Source organism: Helianthus annuus, chromosome 9 (assembly GCF_002127325.2).
Source record: "Helianthus annuus cultivar XRQ/B chromosome 9, HanXRQr2.0-SUNRISE, whole genome shotgun sequence".
Taxonomy (NCBI): domain Eukaryota; kingdom Viridiplantae; phylum Streptophyta; class Magnoliopsida; order Asterales; family Asteraceae; genus Helianthus; species Helianthus annuus.
Window position 1 is genome coordinate 143,660,275 of NC_035441.2, and position 15,171 is coordinate 143,675,445.

A 15,171-nucleotide genomic window follows, 5' to 3' on the forward strand; every position below is an offset into this window, starting at 1 on the left:
TCAGCTACAGGCTCTGGGCATCGATGAGCCTGAGGCTCAGCCTGAGGCTCAAGCTCAGGCTCAGGCTCAGGCTCAGGATGATCCGGCGCAGGAGGAACGGGTCGAGGAGGTCCCGATACCACCAGTTCAGCCAGCTCCTGAGCCGCCACAGTACCCGCAGCACGTTTACGCTGACCTGCCTCCGGTAGCGCGTGAGGTGGCTCGGGACTTCGACCGGCGCCTCAGACGTCAGGGCGCACGCATTGACTGGATCGTCCAGACGCTCGTTGATCTACGAGAGCTCGCTGCGTTGCCTCCACTTCCCCTCCCACCGTCCCCACCGCACGAGGATTAGTACATTACTTTGTTTGTTTAGTGTTTTGTTATGTATTATGTACTTAGTTGTACCTTTTTGTTGTGTATTGTATGTACAAACTGATATATATATATATATATATATATATATATCTATACTACTTTAATAAACATATGTGAAGGACAAGATGGTAATTGAACAAGGTGTTGAAAAAACACTTAATGCACAATGTACAACTATTAAGGCACAAGAAAACACAAAACCATTTACCCTTTACAAGGTTCTACATCTGCCGTCCAATTTTGTAACTTTCTCACACGGATCAAGATCTGGACCGTCCATTTGACTTCACACGGATCACCAATTGCTTTCTCTCTCAATGCTCACACATCTCACAAAACAACATCAGATCTTCTCTCTCTCTTCTCTCTCTCTTCTCGGCGATCTAGGGTTTCATGACCGCCCGTTGTGGAGAATTTCAAAGACTTGAGCTCTGCGACTGCCATGGATCTGCCGGAATATGCATCTCGAAGTTGTAATCGGAAAGAAAGCGAGGTGTTTGTGCTGTAAAGGCGGAGTCATTCCAGCTGCTGCTCACATACTTTTTATGAATAAAAAGTTAGGGTAAGTTCTTAGTGGAGTCACATTGTTGCGTGATATTATGTTCTCATTTTGTTTGGATTGAATCTTCATGTTATGGTATCATAATAAATAACTGTTGTATTGAATTTAGTTGGCTTTAGTGTAACTAATTTAAAGTATAGAGACTCAAATATATTACTTTTGCAGGTCAATTTGACTGAATATGATGATAAACATGGATTTGTTTTTGATGCTGTGATGAATAAAGTGTCACAAATGATAAAGTGGGTATATAAAATTGTGTCTTCATCTTCACATTCTAATCCGGCGACATCGAGCAAATCCAGGATGAGGGTAGTGCTTCCAACAGCCGATAATCACTGCAGACATAAACCACACATAACCAAGGTTAGTTAGTGGTAAATTGGTTTCTTGAAGACACTGTGATTTTGTTCTTTGATTCTATCTGGATTTCACTATTTTTGATGTAAATTGGTCATTTCACGAAGTGGGTTGACTTTTGTTCCCTAAAAACCCAATCTTTTACTTGGATTTTACAGAAAAAAGGTAACATTTTTAGGGTACATCAGCTCATTCGAAAGGATTTTTTGAAGGCATTGCTATTTGGTTTCTTGGATTCCATCTCGATTTCAATGGTTTGGGGTTTTATTCGGCTATTGGTTACCAAAAAGGTCTTTAGGTACATTCTCCCCACACAACTGTCTGTAAGTTTGTAATTATAGTTATTCGATAGTTGACATCATCTTGTAAATAAATAGGTATCTCTTTCATTTTATGACCTTATATCCTCTTTTATATGGAAATTTTGCTCAATCTTTCTGACTAGATTTATTTTTTAGTGTAGAAATTATGTGATGAAGGTTGGGGAAAATGGTTAAAGTCATCCAAAGCGTTTTTAATAATTAGTTTTATCATTGAAATTTATGCTTCTCGACTCATATTTGACATGCTAAATAAGACAGACAAAAAATGTTTTGGTATAGTCAACCAAGCCTAACAGCTTCACTTGACCCGTTACTCATTATGCCACTTCTAACTCAATTCCTGTTGGTTCGTCGCCTAGAATTTCGCTTGAGATATAGACTTATAGGTCAAATTTAGTTCAACAAATTTAAAAAGGTTTTCAATAAGTAACATAATTTGATTATGTACTTTTCGCAGTGAAATCAGCTTTGGTAACTACCTAATGTGGATGTTGTGAAGGCTCGGTTCTATTTCAGCAATTGATATCCGGGAACAGCTACGGTCAGGCTATGGTATGTGTTATGTCTTATCACAATTATAGAAAGGTAATGTCAAGTCTCACTCTAACAGGTCAAGTGGAACGGGAGTCGTCCAAATTATGTCTTTAATGAATAAACCAACTAACTCGCTTAACGTGTTGTTTTGGGTGCACTTAACAGGTTCGTGGGTGACATGTTTAGCCCGTTTAATTTTTATAAACAAATAAAATTATTTTTATAACAATTTTTAAAAGATAAAAAGAGAACTGAAGGGTGATGTGATACTTCTACATGCAAATGAATGAAGTTAGAATTTCTAGGAGGGTGGTATTGCAGTTCTTTCAGCCCCCAGACCTGGAACAGGTTTGATTTTATGTCTCAGTTTGAACTCAGATTTCTTGAATCAATTTTCTGTGGTGTTAATTTCTTGAATGAGTTTTGTTGTGAGAAGATGGAAATGGAATTAAGATTGGAGAAGAAATGCACAGAGGAGTTAGATGACGCACTCATGAGGTCGATTAATGGTCATGGTAGAATGGTGGAACATTATGCTGATTTGCAGGAAGAAGTATAATGAACTGGTGGAGAAACACCGGTTGATTCTTGAATGGATAGCGGAGGTGAAACGGGTTGCGGCTAAAGCCGGAACGAAAGGTCATGGGAATCGGTTTTCGAAGTCGTTGGCAGCTGGTGAAGTTCTTGTTAGGTTGAGAGAAGCTGAGGAAGCAGCAACAGATGCACATGTACTTTTTAAACTACTCTGGTTACTCATTTTTCTTTTCAGTTTTCTTTAAACCCCATCAATCTTCATATATCCAATAAAATCCTGCAGGGGCATCTCGGGCTCAGAAGCATCTCTGTCAATCTTCATCTCTGTCAGATTAGCTCAATAGGCGAAGCTTACCGAAGCCCAACTCAAGTTGACATCATTTTCCGATACTTTCTTATTGTTTAATGAGTTTAATGTTGAGTAATTGATCTTTAACACAATAATTAGTATTAAGAGCACCGGGGATGGATGAGCTGAAGGTTTCATTGTGCAGACCATCTCAAATATGTGAGGGTGTCTCAATTTGGGAATGGTCAGGATTGGCTTGGGATGAGGGAGATGAAGCATCTAAATGGTTCATTAATTATCTTGGCAAGCCAAGTCGGTTAATGTGTTTTAATGAAGGTAATAATGACCTGTTTATTCATCAATTGGTGTTTCGGGTCATGTTTTTACGACATATATAATAAAATGTGTCAAACATGTTGTAGTAGCAGGACCCTTCACGATGCACTACACTCCGATGACGGTTACAAAAAGAAATTTTCATGGAATGCGCGCATCCGAATGGCACTTGGAGTTGCAAGAGCCTTAGAGTAAGTGAATACTTATATATTCATAAATTCACCACCAAAATAAACTTATTTTATGTTTAATTTGCATATTAACGTCTCGCTTCATTTTCTTTCTCGCTTGTGGTGGTTTAGATATCTACACGACTTTAGCGAGCCACCTATTATTCACAGAAACTTCAAGTCTGCAAATGTTCTTCTCGATGAAGATCTTTCTGTGCATGTCTCTGATTTGCGGTTTAGCTCCGTTAATATCCCGTGGCTCAGTAAGTCAGGTAAGCTGTATTATCCAACGGGTTGAACAGGTCAAAAGAGTTGAAAGACTCTCGAAGTACAACTTCTTAAATCATTTTTAAAAAATATAGAGTAAATTTATAATCATAATAGTTTTAGAGCTGTTTGTGGGTCAAGAAAACCGGACCCACCCATAAAAATGACCCGTTTTAACTAAAGAAGTCAACATGGTCATTATTTTGTGTTCTCTAAATTGCTTGTATATCCATACAGTTGTCAGGACAACTTCTGTTAACATTTAGTTATGGAGACCCAGAATTTGAGTCGGGAATCTATACATCTCAATTTGCATTTGGTTGACGAAATTCATCAACACTACTCCAAACCAAAGTTTACTTCTTTTTTCGCAAGCTTCTTTTAATATGAAATATCGATCAAATGTTAAAGAGTGTATACAAGTTTGTGCAGTTATTACTGTTCCAATTGAATAGCATGAAGCAACTATAAAGAGGGGGGGTATGTTTTTTTTACGATTTTTTTGATAAACCATGAGTGGTAATATCAATATTTTTCCAATTATAGGCGCTATATGACCTGGATCTTTTTTCTTCATTGCAACATTAGTAGACAAATCATTTAGTAAATGTGTGACTTGTAGGCGGTTGTAGCCGTCTGTTGATTCATGATTTGGTGAAGCTCCAGTGACTAGGCTCTTTTCGGAGAAGCAGCAATTACAAGGCTCGCTTCTGCATGTTCTGTTGTAGAACGGATTCATGATTTTCCAAGGTTAGTTTGAGGGATGTAGGTACACACGGTGTGTTTCACTATTATTTTTCAATCATTCAAGTTAGGACAGCTTGTGATGTTTAGTTTTTTGATAATCTAGAAGTTGTTGGATCTGTGGTGGTGTTTGGTAGTTAGGTGGCCATTGAGATCCTACAGGGGCAATTTGGTAATTAATCGTAAGTATGAAGTCCTATAATATGTTGTCAAAGGTGCACTAGGCGCCTGTCTAGGTGCTCAGGTGATGTGCAGCGCCGAAAAAGGTCGTTATGGCAGTCCAGGCGTAGTTTTGGCAAAAATCTGCAAATTCTGGTATAAATAGTGTTAGCCAGTCCAAAAAATTGGAAAAAAACAGCCTGAACCTTGATCCTTGCAGGTTAGTTGGAGTGGCTTTGGAGAAGATAGAAGTTTATACAACCGGTTAAACCGTCCGGTACACCCGGTTGAACCGTCCGATACACCTGGTTGAACCGCTTCTAAGCCCGGCCCAGTACGGAATAAAAACCAGTTTTTAAAACATTGGTTTCTACAACTCAGCTGCCGGCAACAACCCCGGTACACTGGTGAAGGCTGTCACACTTTGTTGTGGTGATATCAGACCAGAAGATTGTGAGGACTTTGTGAAGAAAGAGGCGGCCGCGTGGTACATGACTTCTATGCAATGACATGATACTGTAAACAAGTCCGTTGATAAAATAATAAACCTTGATTGTTAATCTTGATTCAAGGGCACTTATAACATTCTTATGTAATTATGGACTTTCATGTTATTAAATGCAGGAGATCCAACGAAGAAGTGCAGGGTAGAAAGGTCACGGAACTACATATCATCATCTTGGACCCTTTAAATGATTTAAATTATTAGAAGGATTTTATATTTGTTTATTGCTTTGAATGTTTCATCTCCTTTTAGTGAAACAAATGTGAAAATTTCAATAGACAACATATTTTACTGTTACTGGTGTACCTTTTTTATTATATTTGTTCATTGCCTTGAATGTTTGAAGTTAGTGATTCTTGGTCAATGTAATCCTTAAAATTGATGTGTATGGTTGATTTAAGCAAAAAGAACTAATGAAAAAAGAGAATTCTTAAACACCAAACAATGCTTCTTTATTTGTGCCTAGCCCAATATCACAGTAACGTACTCATGTGTACGCAAAAAAAATATAACAAAACCCATAGATCAATCGTCTATCCATCCAATTACTCCATCTCACAAGTAACCATAGCATTTGAGAGTCTTCAATTTTGTAGTGATTTCATGTAACATACTACGTAAATAAACATAATAATAATATAAAGGAGACTATTCATGTCTCATATGTTTGGTCGCTGGTGAAGGAAGAGTATTCCTTATATTGCTTGATAAAAATGAACGCCTATTTATTTGTTAATTTTAGATTTATATAAGAATAAATACGCACATTTATTGATAAGTGAACTCAATTGAGTTGTAACATATTACATAAATAAGAAAACTAACTTAAGTACTATGCAATATATCACGAGCCGATTGATAAACTAATGGAAAATGAGTACTGTGTTGTAAATTGTCGTTGTCGTCGCATCGTGCGGGTTTCCTGCTAGGCTGATAAGAATTTAGGGGTGTCAATCATCTTGGGTTGAATCGTTAAACACGAACATGACTCATATATTTTATTTGTGCTAAAGACATCAGTCGTAACTAGGGGCGAGAATGCTTGACACAACACGAACGAAACACGTCTTTGGTCGACTTACATGACACGTTTAGAAAAGGGGGCTGTGTGACCCATTAACCCGTTTAAGTATTTAGAAAAAAAAAATAAGTTTTCCATTTTACATGGTTAGTCATAATTAACAAATTGGCTAAACGTATCTAACAACCTTAAATTTTCTTCGTACTCACTTCAAAAATTCCAAAAGCATTCAAGGCGTAGATAGATCACGCCGAACCTACGACTAAAAAATAAACAAAGGTATATCGCCAAAGAATTGATAAACTAACAGAAAAACGAGTGCCAACATATGAAGAATAAGAAAACTAACTTAAGTACTATACGATATATCACGAGACGACGGATAAACTAACGGTAAACGAGTATCCTATTGTAAATCGCCACTCCCGCCGCATCGCGCGGGTAAGTGACTAGTATATATATATATATATATATATATATATATATATATATATATATATATATATATTGCAGTTAATCTTCTATTTACATCACGTTGGTTCTGCATTGTTTACGTTTAATTCTTATGGCTTTCTGTACATTTTATTTAACGTGTTCGTTTTAATTTAACAAAATAAACAACGTTAAGAACTTATATTATACACATTCTATAAAAATAATGACTTAATGACGTAACTATAAAACAACGTTAATTTGACAAAATAAACAACGTTTTAATTCAAAAAGACAACATTCAATCATTCAAAAACAAATTCCCATTCACAACGGCAACTCTCACATAAAAATTTTTTCCTCAAAAAATCCCTACCAAACCAATTCAACCAAAAATCCCTACCAAACTAACCCACATCAACCCAAATCAACCCCAACCAAGGCTGTTGTCGTTTTGCACATCCAAAGCGCCTCGCTATGGCCAAAGCGGGGCGCTTTGGCTTTGGTCAACAGACAAGGACTGACCAAGCCAAAGCGCCCCGCTTTGGCCATAGCGAGGCGCTTTGGATGTGCAAAAAGACAACAGCCGTATGCGAATAGACCCAGCCTTAGTCGCCACCAACCTTTGGAACATATTAATTGGATTTTTGTTGACCAAGAAGAAAGAAGTCAACATAATGATTTTTTTCGTTTCTTTGTTCGATCACAGTTACGAATCAAGAAAACAATTTTTTTTTTAAGTTGTTGCTTAGGCTTTTGGGTTGGTTACAAATAATATTGTTTACTATTTTGGTTGTTATTCCGCTGCGTATATCGATTTTGCTTGATTACTCGTTTTGTTACTCATGTCACTTCTTACGTTATATTCGTTTTTAGTAATTAAATAAAAATTTCGTCAAGTTCTTGACGCCCGAGCCGTAGTATTGTTTTAATTACTTTAACCCTATACCGACTCCTTTCGGGTCAGGCGTGCGCGTGTGAGTGCAAGTAATACCTAACAAACATAGATGTTGATTTCTTGGTGAAGGCCCGTCACCTAAAACTGTGGGGTCTGGGGCCGGGGTTGGGGCGTGGGTGGGCTGAAAACGCCCAAGCCACCACCCCGGGTGGGCTTGGGTTTCGGCGTGGCCCAAGGGGCGGGAGTTTAAAGCCGGGCGTGGGGCGGGTCTATGAATATGACATGGCGGGCTCTCAATGGCCAAACCAAACTAGCCGTTGGGGCATTTAAAAAAATTCCTTTATAAATACCTTACCATATTTAACATTTTTGTCACACAATATCAAACACATAAAACACAATCTTGCCATGAGTTCTTCAAGTTCAAGTGAATCATCATCATCATCTGACGATAGTGCGGAAATATTTCTACAAACGATCGCGACGGTGGTGAAAGCTATCGTGGAAGACGATGAGGAAGAGACTCCGCCACCTAAACGGAGGAGGTACATCGCTCGTGAACGGCACACCGCTAACAATTTGTTGGTAAGCGATTACTTCTCATCGGAATCTAAGTATGATGAAAAAATGTTTAGGCGTCGTTTTCGTATGAGTAGAAACTTATTTTTAAGGATATCTAGAGATCTTGAGGAGAAGTATGTTTATTTCCAACAAAAACCGGATGTAACCGAGCAATTAGGATTTAGTACGTGGCAAAAGGTCACGGTCGCTCTTAGGCAGTTAGCGTACGGCAATAGTTCGGACATTATGGATGACTATTTAAAAAGTCTGCACGTGTAGCTAGAGAAAGTCTTCACAGCTTTTGTTCGTGTATTTTAGAACTTTATAGAAAAAGATATTTGAGAAGGCCCTCGTTCATTGACATGCAACAAATATTGGAACATCACGCAGATTATCATGGGCTACCCGGGATGCTTGGTAGTTTAGATTGTATGAAATGGCCTTGGGAACTTTGTCCTACCGCATGGCAAGACGCTCACACGAGTGGATTTCACGGGATGTCAGCCATCATGCTTGAAGCGGTTGCGTCCCAAGATCTTTGGATATGGCATGCGTTCTTCGGTATGCCAGGTTCACATAATGATATTACCATCATAAACCACTCCCCCTTTTCAATGATCGGGTAAATGGTATAGGACCCAAAGGAACTTTCTTTCTAAACGGGGTTGAGTACGTGTATGGGTACTACCTAGTTGATGAGATTTACCCAGAGTGGGGGGTTTTCGTAAAATTGTTCACAAGACACGGTACCATAGATCCAAAGAGATTAAAGTTTAACAGGGTCCAAATGGTTGCACGTAAAGACGCCGAGCGAGCATTCGGTGTTTTGAAGAAAAGGTGGCGAATATTGGCAATGCCTTGTCGTCTATGGGACAAGGATCAGATTGGAAACGTGATGTACGCATGTATCATTCTTCACAACATGATTTTGGAGGATGAAGGTAGAGCGGTCGTTATCTACTATAATGACGATGACCCCCAACTAGGTAACGTAATAGTTACAGACGAAGATAAAGCGTCAAATGAATTTTTGATCAAGCCAAGGGATATACATCACAACCTTCGATCTGATTTGGTAGATCATGTTTCAACGATTCCTAGGTTCGAAACCGACGAAGACGACGAAGAATGATTGTTTTTTATTTTGATAATTATTATGTATATTTATGTAGTTTTTAATGGTTATAAATAAATATATATATATATATATAGGGTGGAGTTATTGTAAAAAAGACCAAAAGTGTGAGAAAGGTAAGAAAGAATCTCAGCCATTAGATCTAAATTAATTGAAAATGGTATAATTGTAAATGCATTAACTAATTCAAATATGGTAATCCTTGATTTAAGGATTTGGAGAGAGAAAATCCTTGATTTAAGGATTTATAACCGTCCATAATCAGAGCATGTTCATGACATGGTGTTTTAAATAAATTCATAGTTCAATTCATGGTTTTTTACAAAATAATATAACACCATTCAGTAAACAAAATATAACACCATTCAGTACACAAAATAACACCATTCAGTACAAGATATAACACCATTCAGTAAACAAAAAAATAACACCATTCAGTAACGAAAATATAACACCATTCAGTAAACAAAAATATAACACCATTCAGCAACGAAAAAATAACGCCATTCAGTAACGAAATATAACACCATTCAGTAACGAAAACATAACACCATTCAGTAACGAAATATAACACCATTCAGTAACGAAAAAATAACACCATTCAGTAAATAATATAACACCATTCAGTAACGAAATATAACACCATTCAGTAACGAAAAATAACACCATTCAGTAGCGAAAAATAACACCATTCAGTAAAAGAAAAAAACACCATTCAGTAAAAGAAAAAAACACCATAGTGAAGAAAATAACACCATTCAGTAAAGAATATAACACACCTCTGTATCATCTTCTCCACTTCCGGCACCACCACTGCCGCTCCGCCGCCGCTGTCGTGTAGGGAGAGAGATCCGCACCACCACTGCCGATCCACACCACCACTGCCGCTCGCCGCCGCTGCCGCCGCTGTTCGGGCGATTAGAGAGATAGACGAAATTGTAGAGAGAGAGAGAGAAACTGTTCGATCGATTGGAGAGAGAGATCGGAATTGTAGGGATTTTGATTTACAGTTTGCTATTTTGAATGGATATAAAGACTTTATTACCACTAGAATTTTCAATTCAGTCCAAAAAAATAAAACAAATTTTACAATTTGGTCCCTATTAATCTCAACCATTAGATCAAAGATCTAATGGTGTAGATTCTTTCTTACCCTTCTCACACTTTTGGTCTTTTTTACAGGATCCTTTATATATATATATATATATATATATATATATATATATATATATATATATATTAAAAAAATTGATGTGGCTTGGCCACGCCAGCCCAGCCACGCCCACCATACCCCCTACAACTTGGGTTTGTGTATTGAGTTCTTCAAGTGACACGTGTCAACCCATGCCCCAAACACCCGCCCCACCATACACCACGGTCTAAAATGACGTAGATAAACAATTAACTGACAAGCTACCAATGGCATTTACTAAGAGATCACTAATGGATCATTAACAAGTACGGAGTACCATGGCACCGGAACAGAGGTGTGTTTTACTAATCGAATATCGGATTCTGTTAGACGTCAAATTAAGTACGGATAGAAACAGAGATTAACATGTGTTCCTAAGTACTAGTTAAGGTAAGTAGGTTGTCGAATTCAAGGGAATTTTTGGATTGTGTTTTGTTGAAATTGGTGATTTAAACGTTGATTCATTTTAAAAAGATAAGTAACAGAAAAATTCACACTCGGCCACTCGGGTTTCAGCTTTTAAATGCACAATGTATGGCCAAGCAAATTTATCTAGTTGAAAGCCATGTAGATATAGCTTGCCGATGACTAGGAACAAGGTAATTGTAAAACTAAGGAATCTAGTCATGCTATTAATTCGTTTCAAAAAAAAAAATAAGTCATGCTATTTAATGATACTAACCAATGACTTACATGTCGATAACATGATCCCGATACACACATGTTGTTTGGAAATTCTAACACAAAAACATCAAAAAGATAAAAACTTGGTTGAATATAACTAGCACAAATCCTACACCTGGGTTGATTACGTGTGGATTGGCTACTCATCTTCATATTAAACTCTAGATCCTTCTTGAATTCGGGAATTGATTCGAGTTAGAAATGATGAATTTATGCCTTTGGATCTCCAATTTTCACCCAAAAAGGTGCTTTAGCTTTCAAGGAATGTTAATATCAAAAGCTTAACATTAAGGTTTAAGTAGCTAGATTAATACAAAGCAAAACCAGAATGTGACCTCGTGTTAGGAATGCCACTTTGAAATTAAAACGTATGAATCTTCTATGGAATGCCAAGCTAAAATACCATATTTACTATGACCCATCGTTTGAAACACCGGGGTTGATTTTTGTAAGAACCGTTCGCGTAATTATATAAAATAAAAACAAATTTTATTAATACGATTACAATACAGAAATTAGAAAGCTAAAATACTAGTACGAATACAACTGAAATAAACCAAAATACAAGAAAGGAGTAGGAGCAGAGTGGCTGAGTCACGTGTTCAACACGCTTCCCTTAAAACAAATTCCGAGTCTCCCAAGAGTACTCGTTTTGTTTCCCAGGGTACAACAGCCGGAGCAGTAGTACTGCCGGAATTCGCCTACAACCCGAAGGTTACCTTGAAACTTGCACGAAGAAGATCACAAATAGTAGAGAGAGAGTTGTTTACTGTTGTTGTTACTGGTGTACCTCTGAAGTGGGTATGGAGCTGTATTTATACAGCTCCTAGGTTGAAACAGTCAAAACGAATTAAATGAGAGGTTTAAATTGCATTAAACGTCTTCAATGCAATTTAATACGTCATTTAATTCTCAGTCAAAGCCTATTAACTCGTCAGTTACGAAGCTGGACTGAAACTGCCTAGTCATTCAATGCTGGAAGCTTCTACGCGCGCGCGCGCCCAGGTCTGCACGCCCATGCGCGGTGCGGCATCTTGGCTCACTGCCATGTGCGCGTGCGCCACACTGGCCCATGTCCATGCGCGCTCATGCGCGGTGCGGCCTCTTGGCTCAAGGCCATGCGCGGTGCGGCCTCTTGGCTCAAGTCCGTCCATGCGCGCGTGCGCCACGTCACCTGTGAGCCTATACGTGCGCGCCACACAGTCGCGCCGTACTGGCTCACTCTGGTGCGCCGCGCACGACACAGCAGGACCCATGCACCATGCGCCCAACTCGCGCGCGCATGACTGCCACGTCATGCGCCACATCACGTACCACTTGGTCCTTGCAACCCTTGTGCTCCACCACGCGCGCGTGGTCAAAAATATAAAGGCGGCTCTCAAGCGGCTCGCGGCGATGCGAGCGTGCGCCACATTGCGCCTCATCGCCCACGCCACGCGCGCGCGCGAGCGAAAGCGAGTGTGGGTTACGGTGCTCCGCACCCTTCGCGAGGACACTAGTGTGTGCTTCCATGAAACAATAAGGATGGAGAGTTCCACCTTAAATACCCATTTAAGTTCCATCTCTCCTCCTATGTGGGACAAGGTGCTACTTTCCCTTTAGTTTCAACATTGAATGTTTCAAACACCCAACTTTGAGCATCGATATCTCATTCATCTTAGCTCGGTTTTGGACGTGGTTTAGTTCGTTGCGAAGCTCTTACAACATAGAACACAAACCCACAAATAAATACATAAAACCCGCTCATTTTATTATATTTATTTCTAGTCCAAAATAGGAAAAAAAATTATTTTCCTATATTTGTGAAAAATGCTATTTTCACTTATTTTTCCAACAATTTTTTCACTTCTTCTTTCGTTACACTTTGGTCTTCTCTACATGTTCTAATCCCGTCTTTGGCGGGTAGAACTTGTAAACAGTAAGCACACACAAAGTAACTACTTTTGATACAAAAACTAATATAAAAATACGTACTTAGATATGCAATTCACGAACTCATCGGATTCCCTGGCGAAGTATTTACCTTCTATGTGACAACTCGAGTGTTTGACTTTCACTTTCGCATTTATTGCGCGTTGACTTTGACTTTGACTGTTTAGTTGTTGGATTGTGGACTTGAATTATACGAGTTGTGTATATATATATACGTTTTGATTGTTTGATCGTGCATAGTTGTTGTTACATTGTGAAACTTGTAAACTAGTTAGCATGAAACACATTACATTACACAAACAACCTTCGAAGGATGTCCACGAAACATGGTGCATGAATCGAAGGATGACGAAACACATCCTTCGATCCGGAAGATCATCCTTCGGATTGATAAGTCTCGAAACATATCATTCGGGCCATGAAGGAATCCTTCGACATCTTTCGGCCCAGTCTTTCTATGGGCTTGGCCCATAACTGTGATAAGTATTTAGACGTGAATGCATGTAGTTGGCAGTCATTTTTTTTACAAACCCTAGACGGCCATCTCTCCCTCTCTCGCTCTTTCGTTCAAACCGGACGGCAAAGCAACCGGAGACCGCCTTCTTGATCGGATCATCCTTGTTTCCCTTTTATCGGTTAGTGCTTGATATCGAATTGCTTGATAAATTGATTATCGGACTGCTTGAAGTTTTATGTTAGTTGGTGTGTTAACCGGCCGGATATCGTGTCTTAGTAGTTTAATGATGTTATATGTGCCTGTGATTAACCGAGTATGTTATGTGTTTAATCGAACTGATTTGAATGATTGTTAAGATGTTATTGTGTATCGGTTAGTTTTGTAATCGGCCGAACAGGTTAGTTAATCGGCCACCATATAACCGGACTTGTTGTATGATGATCTAGGGTTTCGAATAAATGTAATTGATTATGTCGTAATTGATAAGCGAGTCATAGGGTTCATGATGGTTGGTAAATACACAGTCGGATTGCACGGCTTAGAGCTAAAACCGAACAACCCGTGATCGGCCGTTATATGCTCAAATGTTTGAATATTGATCATGCTTTGATTTGATTAGGGTTCATGAGAAAACCGATGGATAATTGACTGTTTGATCGATTGCATGCTAAACTAAAAGTTGGAAATTATGTTAATTGATCTGTTTCCGAAACTGTTTGATCTATTTGCTGATATTACGGAATGTTAGTTGGAAACTGATAATTGATAATCACAGCAAAACTTGGAAACTTGTAACGTAACTGATATCCATCGAAAGATATCAGTTACTCGAAACATGGTAGTAACCGTAAGATACCGAAAGATACTAGATGTTCGAAACATAGTGTTGACCGAAGGATAGCAATGACCGAATGATAACATTAAGTTCGAAACATAACATTCTGTTCGAAAGATAGCTATGGTACCTGTTAGTCGAAAGATCTCTAATGTGTCGAAAGATGACCATGAATCGAATGATAGCTGATGTGCTACTGTGAAATAATACGTGTTGTGTCGATATGCAAACTGACTGTTATGTGAACATTAAATTGCATGCGTATCGTTATGAACATGAACTGATTTGTTATACGTGCATACGATAGGACGTGAATAAATTACTTGTGAGTGCATAACCTAGCATACCGAGCAAACCAAGGTGAGTTCACACAGCCAAGGCATGGGTTCCCAGGGTGGGAATGGGTTGGATGATTACTTGTGCATACTTTGATACTGTAACGAACGACTAAACTGTTGATGCTTACGAACTACTCAACTGCCTTCGCACCCACCCTGGTCGGTAAAGACTATGGTCGCGAACGAACTGATCAATTGCCTTCGCACACACCCTGGTCGGTAAAGACTACGGTCGCGAACTAACGAACATAATCTTCGCACACATGCCTGTGAGGCCGCGATGGAACTGATACGATACGAAACTTAATTGAACAAACGCACAATTACCCAAACTAAACTATAAACTGTGAACTCGCTCAACTAGTTTGTTGACTATCTGCTGCATGCCTTGCAGGACCTTAGGTACTTATGGAGCTTGCACTGGAGGAGCGGGACGTTGTGGGCAGTGGGTTAAGAACGCTATGTTTAAACATTTCGAATAATTGAACTTATGGTTTACTTGGGTTATTTACTTATGCTTCCGCTACTGATACTATGATTGTTTTG

At 38.8% G+C, this 15,171-nt stretch overlaps 1 long non-coding RNA gene across 7 annotated transcripts; it reads left to right on the top strand.

Moving 5' to 3' along the window:
* Positions 1 to 555: 555 nt before the first annotated feature.
* LOC110878352 lies at positions 556 to 5,437 on the top strand. Of its 7 annotated transcripts, none has more exons than XR_002557848.2 (12): positions 556 to 919; positions 1,085 to 1,285; positions 1,438 to 1,577; positions 2,060 to 2,864; positions 2,954 to 3,040; positions 3,119 to 3,295; positions 3,382 to 3,486; positions 3,598 to 3,737; positions 4,355 to 4,482; positions 4,583 to 4,791; positions 4,856 to 5,161; positions 5,260 to 5,437. It is a non-coding gene; the product is annotated as an uncharacterized LOC110878352 (long non-coding RNA). The 7 variants fall into 7 exon arrangements; XR_002557847.2 differs by lacking the exon at positions 4,583 to 4,791 and having other exon boundaries at positions 561 to 919; positions 2,060 to 2,484; positions 2,573 to 2,864; XR_002557850.2 differs by lacking the exon at positions 4,583 to 4,791 and having other exon boundaries at positions 560 to 919; positions 4,856 to 5,153.
* The last annotated feature ends 9,734 nt before the right edge of the window (positions 5,438 to 15,171 follow it).